Source organism: Mesoplodon densirostris, chromosome 8, assembly GCF_025265405.1.
Source record: "Mesoplodon densirostris isolate mMesDen1 chromosome 8, mMesDen1 primary haplotype, whole genome shotgun sequence".
NCBI lineage: Eukaryota > Metazoa > Chordata > Mammalia > Artiodactyla > Ziphiidae > Mesoplodon > Mesoplodon densirostris.
In genome coordinates this window covers 98,789,904-98,800,263 of record NC_082668.1, presented here as the reverse complement: position 1 = coordinate 98,800,263, position 10,360 = coordinate 98,789,904, and the positions used below count along the sequence as shown (strand labels likewise).

Sequence of the window (10,360 nt, the reverse complement as noted above, 5' to 3'; positions counted from 1 at the left end):
GATTGACATCTAGTGTTCCTCCATTGTGTCATGTGTACAAAACCTGCTGTGTGCCAGACCCTTGGCTGGGGTGCGGAAATGGAAAGGTGCATTAAGCCTCTGTTTGACTTCAGGGACTTCAAGGCACAAAACTCAGTGATCATTTCCCGCTTTTCTCCTTTGAGATAACTCTGAGGGAGAGTATATACCGAAAAGGGCTTGTGTCTTTATTCCATAAAGAGCTTGTACACATGAAATGAAAACATAAGCACCTTAATAAGACAAAAGTCATGAACAGATACATTTTTTTTGGGCCACACCGTGCAGCTTGTGGGATCCTAGTTCCGGCTTGCAGGATCTTAGTTCCCTGACCAGGGATGGAACCTGGGCCCCCTGCAGTATAAGTGGAGAGTCCTAACCACTGGACCACCAAGGAATTCCCTGAACAGATACATTTTAAAAAAAATACATTTATTTAAACTTATTTTAACAAAACAAAACCCTCAACCTTGCTAGGTATCAAAAAAAGGAAAAATAAAATGAGATACATATCAAAATAACAAAAACAGTTTTTAGTGATTATAATCATTGCTGGCAAATTAGTAAAAAATTTTCCCTTTGTCCATTTCCAGTGGCAATGAAAGTTGGTACTAGCTGTTTGAAAAGCAGTTTGTAAGTCTGTGTCAGGAATCTTAAATGTGTTCATAGCCTTTAACCAAATTTCTCCATTTCAAGAAATGTATCTTAAGAAAGTATTCTAAATGTGGAAAAAATAGCAGGGGCTGCGGGTTGGATCCCTGGTCAGGGAGCTAGGATCCCACATGCCTCGAGGCTAAGAAACCGAAAACGTAAAACAGAAGCAATTATGTAACAAATTCAATAAAGACTATAAAAATGGTTCACATCAAAAAAATCTTTAAAGCAAAATAATAAAATAAAATAAAAGGTTAACTACGCTTATACTTTAGAGCAACTATGAATAACCTTTTTAATTCTTTCTATATTCAGCATTTTTTTTAAATGAGCAGGCTACTATATAATGAGGAAAAATGGTGTCAATAAATACAGAGGTGTACATTTTGTGAAAATAAATACTGTTTTAACTTTAAAAATTTTTTATTTTTATAAATTAAAAGAAATGTAAATACACATAGACTTTCAGAATTTGTCAAAGTTTTAAGGTCGATATAAGAAAAAATAAAGGCCATTTTTAAAATCCTTAAAAAGCTTTGTGAAGGGGCTCTTCATTAAATAAAACAGTAAGCTCTGGCTCAAGGACAGATAGATCACTGAAACAGAAGAAGTAAGTAAGAATTAGGTGATTTAATATATAACAAATGAGACTTCATCTAAAACATAGAAAAATGAAGGATTATTCAATTAATGATATTGAGGTAACTAGTTCCCAATAAGGAAAACATAACTTAGAACCATACCTTATATATATATATATATATATATATATATATATATATATATATATATATACATCAACATAAATTACAGATGAATTCAAGAGTTAAGTTTTTAAAAAACTGCTCCTTGGGAAAGTTAGAATAATTTGATTACTTATTATAGATAGAGATGAGTTATGATAAGCTATGCTAAAAACCAACAGAAAAAGAAAAATCACAGAAGAAAATATGTATTTGACCAGGTACAAAAATTGAATCCTCAGTATGCTTCCTGACACACATACACATGCAGTCACCAAGCTGAAACATCAAAATAGAGCAGTTTGTACTATGAAAAAAGATTAATATACATCACATATAATTCTAAGTAAACTTATAAAAATATCAAATCATCATAGACAGTTAAAGGACAGATTAGAAATTGGAGGTTATTGAACTACATGTTGTCTTAAAAATCCAAGAGATATATATATATATGTGTGTGTATATATATACACACACATATATATATATATTCCATAAAATTTACAAATCTAAAAGCTGTATGATGCCAAATACTTGTGAGAATATTATGAGAAGGGCACTTTCCTGTATTGCTGGTGGCATTGTAAATTGATATAACCTTTTTTGGGGAAGCAATTTGGCAATGTGTTTCAGGAGTCATAAAAATGTTCATACCCTTTAACCTAGTAATTCTACTTCTGGGAATCTATCCTAAGGAAATAATCCAAAATATTAAAAAATGCCATATGCTTGACAATGTTTATCCCAGTGTAATTTATACTATATAAAAATGGAAACCACTCAAACTGTCCCACATAAAGGCTATGCTTTAGTAAATTATGGTCCATTCACTCAATGGACTGTACGTGAATATAAAATAGTGAGTATTTTAACTATCATTTGTACTAACAATTCCTTCTCATGGTAAATCCTTTTCTGTGAGATCAGCTCATGTCCTACTTACTTAATAAAACTAACAAAGATGTCATGCATCATCTTTTTAACTGTTGTTTTTACTTAACATTACGTCACTTAAATTTTTCCAAGATGCTTTACAGTATGTCATGTGTAAAATCAGGTTAAGTGTATACTTTCTGCTTCAGAAAACAAACTTGTATGCGCAATTATGATTGCCTGGAAAATGTATACAAGAGATTTGGAAGAAATATACAAACAATCATTTTGGGTTAAGGGCCAGTTTACTTGTGATTCTGGCCATCCTTTCCATATTGCACAAGTGGTTATCTAATTGGAAGAGATTCAGTAAGAAACAATATGTTTCAATTTGGGGCTGCAAAGAAAGTAGTTTAATTTGCAATGATAAACAAGTTTCCATTTTACTTAAATGTCTTTATATCAAAGAAGTAAAACAATATTTTTTAAAATGGGGATATTAATTAAATTATGTTGAGTTATATTTTAGTTTTTTTCAGGTCCATATTCTACAGGCTTGTCATTTATAAAAGATCTCAAAGATGTGCCTAGTAAAATGTCAGAATGCATATGATTTTAACTTCTCTGAATTATAACATGCCAAAATAGCTCAGATAAAGTAAATATCACAGAGTGATGTGAGTGGGTTAAAAAAAAGTGATAGTTTTCAGTAAGACTGTATACTCAGTGTGTGGTGAGGGTAAGGAGAAACTTGGACTCACATTAAGGAATGACTCCTTAGTAGCAGTACTTATAATCCAAGAAGAGGATATTGAAGTGCTAGACCTTTAACCAAGGAAACAGTCTCAGAGATACCAAATCACTTTCCTCAAGTCTGCATTCTGCCCCCATTTCACTATGCTGTCATATCCACCAGGGCATATAGACCACTTTTCCAAGTCACTAGCTCCTGTAGAAATGTCAAAAGGATATCATCAGAAAGTTCTTAAAAGTGTAACAGTCTTTTCTCACCCATGTTCATAAGCATGAGAAAGAGCTCCGATATGCTGTTATAAATTTGGTAATCTAGTAATAATCACTCATAATATCCTATATATATTGTATAATGCTTATCATGGTTTGTAAACAAATATTTTGTGTTTATTTCTTTGATATTTTTATCCCCCTCCCAGAATGAGGGCAGGGACCATATCAGTGTTTTGTGCCTAATACAGTACCTGGCATATAATATTTAGTAAATAATACCTGAATGAATGAGTGGATGGCCAAGTTACCCTCACACTCAAAATCAGTTGAAGAGACTGTTATAGAATAACAGCAACAACAAGAAGAAAGATCTTTTCCCACTGTCTGACATATTTATGGACATGAAAAGTAGCACAGGCTAAGCATATGGGAGTCCAAAATTATTTAGAGAAATTAAAGGCCAATAGGTTCATACATTCAAATAAATTAAGGGTGTTTGGTATGTGACCCTAAGCTCTGAAATACGTGTCAGGAGAACAATGACCAAACTTCTTATAGAACCATAGTCAGAAAATGAATATTGGCTTATGTTCTTTTCTAAAAATACAGTAGGGCAGCAAAACCTTTTCTAATCTGCTTTATACAGTGTCTACATAGAAGAGGTGGAGTTACGTGTTCTATAAAGCTAAATGCTGGCGACTAAGATTAAAATTAATCAACCTCAATCAATCTCAGACTCATTGGCAGAGGCATTCAAAAGGACCAATGGAAAAATAAAACTGTTATATATTTGGTCCAACTTTCTCTAGCTCTTAATCAGAACATCATGGTCATTGACCCAGAAACCTGGCATCTTGGGTTCTAGTTCCCATTACATTGTTCAGCCTTCTAGATGCCAGGTTCCTCATCAGCAAAATAAGTCTGGAGGTTGTTTCTGATTCTGGAATCTATGATTTATGCTATTGTATAACTAAGTGCTGTTGAGCAAACTGAATTAACTAGTATGGCTGGTAATGCTTTTTTAAATTCTAGCATTGCTTAATGGCAAGATTATGCCAGCAATGACTTTTTTTTAACATCTTTATTGGAGTATAATTGCTTTACAATGGTGTGTTAGTTTCTGCTTTATAACAAAGTGAATCAGTTATACATATACATATATCCTCATATTCCCTCCCTCTTGCGTCTCCCTCCCTCCCACCCTCCCTATCCCACTCCTCTAGGTGGTCACAGAGCACCAGCTGATCTCCCTGTGCTAGGAGGCTGCTTCCCACTAGCTATCTGTTTTTACGTTTGGTAGTGTATATATGTCCATGCCACTCTCTCACTTTGTCCCAGCTTACCCTTCCCCCTCCCTGTGTCCTCAAGTCCATTCTCTAGTAGGTCCTGCCCCTAAGTTCTTAAAGACCTTTTTTTTTTTAGATTCCATATATATATGTTAGCGTACGGTATTTGTTTTTCTCTTTCTGACTTACTTCACTCTGTATGACAGACTCTACGTCCATCCACCTCACTACAAATAACTCAGTTTCGTTTCTTTTTATGGCTGAGTAATATTCCATTGCATATATGTGCCACATCTTCTTTATCCATTCATCTGTCGATGGACACTTAGGTTGCTTCCGTGTCCTGGCTATTGTAAATAGAGCTGCAATGAACATTGTGGTACATGACTCTTTTTGAATTATGGTTTTCTCAGCGTATATGCCCAGTAGTGGGATTGTTGGGTTGTACTGGCCAGCAATGATTTAAGGCCATATGTAACCACACAAGTTGATTATCCATTAAAATTCAGTTTGGCTTGAAAAAATTTGAATGTCCTTCTTACATAAAGGCTACCGTAACCAGCTATCCCTCCCCACCCCACCCTCAGTTATTTTGGCTATATGAATATACATGCCTCCAAACCAGCTGTCAATTTAAGTGGAAAATATATATACCAGTAATTCTAGTTGTTTGAAATTTTCCAAAAAAAGTAATGTCATTTATAATAAGGTTGTTTACATCAGGTGAAATTTCTACTTCTTGGTTAGATTAATTCTAAATTTAAGTTTTTTCCTTGTCCCTGGAAAAATTTCTTAGAAAAAAAGAAGTCCATAACTTACCTATGGCCATGTTTGCCACGCACACAAAAACCCCCACTTGAACTTAGGAAATATAATTATTTGCATATCTGAGCCTTTATTTACTCATTTAACAAACATAACAAATGCCTTTTCAAGGACAAAGCACAGTGCTAGAAGATGTGTGTCAAACAAGATGTGATACCGTCTCTTCTCTAAAGGGTTTATAATCTAGCAGGATGGTTAAAGAGGGAGGACTTCAAGATCCAAGACCAGGAGTTTCCTGCCTAAAAAACAATAGCAGAATTTCACTCACCTCCTCTTCTTATAATAAGCAGCCCCTTAGAATTGTGCTTTTACTACCTTCAAATACATTAGAGGAGAAGCCAGAGGAAGTAAAAGAGGGATTTTATATGCTTATTCAACAAACAAACACTGAGTACCTACTGAACAACTGGGAAAACTATAGTTTTGAATGTAGATGACATGTCTTTCAAAACACACACATACACACACACACACACACACACACAGCAGGCTCTGAAGAAGTAAGCACTGGTTGAGTAGATGGAAAACAAGTTCTATCTTAGGATAATTATATGGTTTAAAAAGCAGCAGTTGAATTATTTTTGCATCGTAGCAAGTTATCCAGTTTTTTCTTTTCTTTTTCTTTTTTTTTTTTTTTAAGGAGAACAGAGTTCAGAGTTCAGCCTTCCAGCTAGGATACTTCAGATATTGGTCTCTTTCACTCACTCCCTGCCATCACAACTGTATCCCCTGTGCCTAGCATGTGTTGGAGCTCAAGAAATATTTGTTGGATAATAGCAAACACTTCTGTAACACTTAATTGTCTTTTATGCTATATTTTATATGCACTGACTCATTTAATTCTCTCAATAGCCCCCATAAGGCAGGTACTGTTATTATATATTAATGTTACAGATGAGAAACCCAAGGCACAGAGAGATAAAGCAACTTGCCCAAGGTCACGTGACAAGTAAATGGTGGACTCTGGCTGGGAAGTCTACGCTCTTGACTGCTATGCTATGCCACTTCTAGATAAGTGGCATTCCGAGTGAGGGGATAGGAGGGAAGAGAAGGAAGTAGCATCATTGGCCCCATAGCCAGAAGGGAAATAATTGGGACCCTTGGGACAGGCTGGAGATGTTGAGAGCAAGCAAAGAATGAGGAAGTTTTAGGCATCCCATCAGGGTTACTTTTGGACTGTCTTTTGTTGCTGGGGTTGACAGAGAGACTGTTCAATGAGAAAGAGACATGTAAGGAAGCTCTTATAAAAATCAGAAATGATCTGTGGTCCGTTTGGGCAATTTTTCTTCTGCTAATCTCTCTCTAGTTCATTCTTTTTTATGCCCTTCTCTTCCTTTGTCCCTTTTCTTTACTATCCCTTTTAGCCTGTTATAATCTCGACCTAAATTTTAAATTATTGTATTTATTAAATCAAATGTATATATCATCCCACTTTCCTCTGCACTTCCATCAAAAAAAACCAACAAAAGTTATTTCGAAATTGTTCCTTATTCATGCTGTACATGCAGGTCAGTGATTCTTAATAGAAAAAAATGTCTCCCAAAGTGGACTAACCCTTAAAGAGTGAGAGATTATGAAACTAAATCTTGGTACTCTATCACTTCAATATTAGTAGAAGAGATGGCCGATCTTAAATACAAAGCAGTTCATGCTGAAATTTAACATTTTCTTTCACATTTTAAAAATATCTCCATGTTTAGACTGAAGAACATTTTAACATTGATTAGACTCTTCACTTTACGATAGGATCGAGAGTTTATTTGTGCCTAATGTCAGCTAAGGGATAGTTTATAGAATGCCGAAATTTCTGGGTTTCTGAAAAGAACACTAAAAGATTAAGAAATTTTATTTGTTCATTTAACTATGTGAGAATATAAAAATAATAGTGAGTCATTTACAGGAGTCGTCTAGAGAAAATTCTCAGGATAACTAGGCAATTTGTGCCTAGCCTGGTACAGTATACGGATTAATGACTTAACCTGAGTAAATTTAGTCTAATTAGTAAAAAAGTACAAATGTTTATACATATATGAGTGTATGTGTATGTGTGCACAGACAGTCAATTTGCTACAAGAACAAGCACTTGTTTGTTAAAGACTGAAAATAAGGATCAACATTGCAGCATTCACAACCACATAACTGGATAAACCACATGATGTAGGTGCTGCAAATAAGGAATAAGTAAAAACTAGTATTGGGCTGACATCAGGAGCATAGGCATAGGCTCTAAATTGCAGAAGCTAAGTAGCTACAATGTGGTTTAGTGTGGGATGTGGAATGTAAAATCCTAACAAAAGGGATCCCATTTTAAAGAGATTGATCTGGGACGAGTGAAGGTGATATGATATTTATCTCTGTATAGCTTCTTAAAACTGATTTAGTATGGTGGCTTATGGAAGTTAACAGATGTTTATTTGAATGAATATTCATTCGTTGACATCAAGTCCCAGTAGATGACACTTACCTCTTAAGAGGTCATATTTTCCTCTTACGGAGTGTTTGCTATTGCAGTTGCCAGTTGTCTATTTAGAAGACATAACACTAAGGAGCTATGTAAAATGGAGTATTCATGTATAATGATGTAGAGTCTGAACCAAAGGTAAATATGCTAATTAGAAACAGCAATAATGCCAGATATAAACATCATAGTGACTTACCTTATCCTTCTTGACAGCATCATGATAGCTTCTCATCAACCAGTCACGAATTTTCTTTTAAATTATCTTATTAGTACACCGCTGGAGCTGTAAAAACATTTATTTAAGAAAGAACATTACAGAGAAGTGAGGTGACTTTAAATCACCATAGAAACCAAATAAAAACTTTACTGTGAAAAAGCTAAAAAAATTATAAAATTCTATATGAATAGAAATTATTATTATTGGGGGCCTAGCTGTATCTCTACCATTTGCTATACAAAATCTTGCTTTCTTCTATGTGTATTTTTAGAGAAAACAGCAACATCAAAAGTACGGATAGACTTACAATTGTTTTGTTTCATAGATTCATGCATGGGGCCCAGTTTATCATACCTAAAGTTACTTTGGCTCTGCAAATGATTATTTTTGGCAGAAGTTGTATTAGTGTGTCAAATTGTCTTTTAAGAAACTTGGCCAGGATTACTGCTCAAGATGGTAAGTTATAAATTTTAAACCTTATTACTACACACTCCCACTCCCCTCCCCCAAGACAGTAGTACTATTGAATTTTCTGGTGCTATGATCCAAACACAAATTTGTTACAGAATTCCAGAAACAAATAAGATAATTTTAGGAGCAGAGTTAACAAATGAGATAATGATCTGGTTATATTTCTTGGTCCATGAAATACCTAGAGTATTTAGCAACACAACTATGTCTTCATTTGCTGTGGTGTTAGGAACAGATATGACATATACATGGAAATCTGTAGCTAATTCAAAAGTATCACTGTTAAGCCATTAGAATCAGCGTTCTTTCTCAAACTCACAGATGTGTTTTCTATTATCTAACCCTTTGTATTCATGGTTCACAACTTGGGCTCCATATTAGAATCACCTGGTGACGACTGGGGAGTGGTTAAAACTCCTGGTGCATGGGCTACACTGCCAAGTAATTAAACCATAAACTCTGGTGGTGAGACCCAGACATTAGTACTTTTCTAACCCCCCCCCCCCGCCCGAGTGATTCCAATGTACAGTCAAGGTGGAGAATTACTTAGTGGTAGAGCTGCTGAGACTCAGCGAGGTGGAGAAATAATAAGAAAAGAACGTCTATTTGCTAAATTAAAAAGTAAATGTCAATGATTGTTCAAACTGCTGTAGACCAATGATAACGTAGAAAGAGATTATTAGGCTATCTTTTTTTCTGATTTCTTTGAAAATCATAACTTCAGTTCCACCTATTATATGAGAGGGTAAATTTCCAGATTATACAAGTGTTCATACCTATTTATTTTATTTTATTTATTTATTTTTAAAATTTATTTATTTGATTTATTTTTATTTTTGGCTGCATTTGGTCTTTGTTGCTGTGCACGGGCTTTCTCTTGTTGTGGTAAGCGGGGGCTACTCTTTGTTGCGGTGCGCTGGCTCCTCATTGCAGTGGCTTCTCTTGTGGAACATGGGCTCTAGGCGCACGGGCTTCAATAGATGTGGCACGCAGGCTCAGTAGTTGTGGCACACAGGCTTAGTTGCTCCGTGGCATGTGAGATCTTCCTGGACCAGGGCTCAAACCCGTGTCCCTTGCATTGGCAGCCGGATTCTTAACCACTGCACCACCAGGGAAGCTCTATACCTATTTATTAAGATGGAAATACGCCAGTGATATAAGTTGCCCCTCATTTCAATATATAATAATTTTTAATTTGTGGAGTTCTTTTTAAGAGAAGTAAATTTGAATACTTAGCAAAAATATATTATTAATTCAAAAACTATGCAGAATAAATAATTTTCAAATGGTAGATGGAGGTAGCAGAGATGTCCTTGGGAGGGAAGTAGATTTTAGCCAGTCTCAGTTTAGGGAAAAAATCATAAATCTATATTTTGTGCTGTTACTCCTTGAAATTTATTCATTTTCATAAAGTTTGCTTTCCTGAGGTATCTTATCAGCATTATCCAGTAAGAAGGATGAATTACAGTAGAGGCAGAAAAATTCCCCCTAACTTTAATGTAAGTTGAAAGCAGTGATTTATTTGCTTAAATATAATTAATATAGAAGGTAGTATGTACTGTGATTAGACTCAAACAAAGCATGGTTCAAAACCTAGCTCTGCCCCTCCTAGCCAGGTTTCCTGGAACATATTATTTACCTAGTCCAGGACTCACTTTTTTCATCTACAAAAGGGGCATATTTATATCTTCTGTGCAAGGTTGTTAGTTGTGGGAGATTAAGTGAGGAAATGTTGACGCAGCCCTTAGTATAATGGCTGACACATAGTAAGCTCTAAATAAATGGCAGTTATTTTTTAATTATTCAAGCACATTTTTTGAAACTCTTCTTCCCCCAGGGTAAT

General features: G+C 35.0%; 1 non-coding gene across 1 annotated transcript; it reads right to left on the bottom strand.

Moving 5' to 3' along the window:
- Positions 1 to 342: 342 nt before the first annotated feature.
- On the bottom strand, positions 343 to 415 carry TRNAI-UAU (transfer RNA isoleucine (anticodon UAU)). Its single transcript has one exon. It is a non-coding gene; the product is annotated as a tRNA-Ile (tRNA).
- Between the last annotated feature and the right edge of the window lie 9,945 nt (positions 416 to 10,360).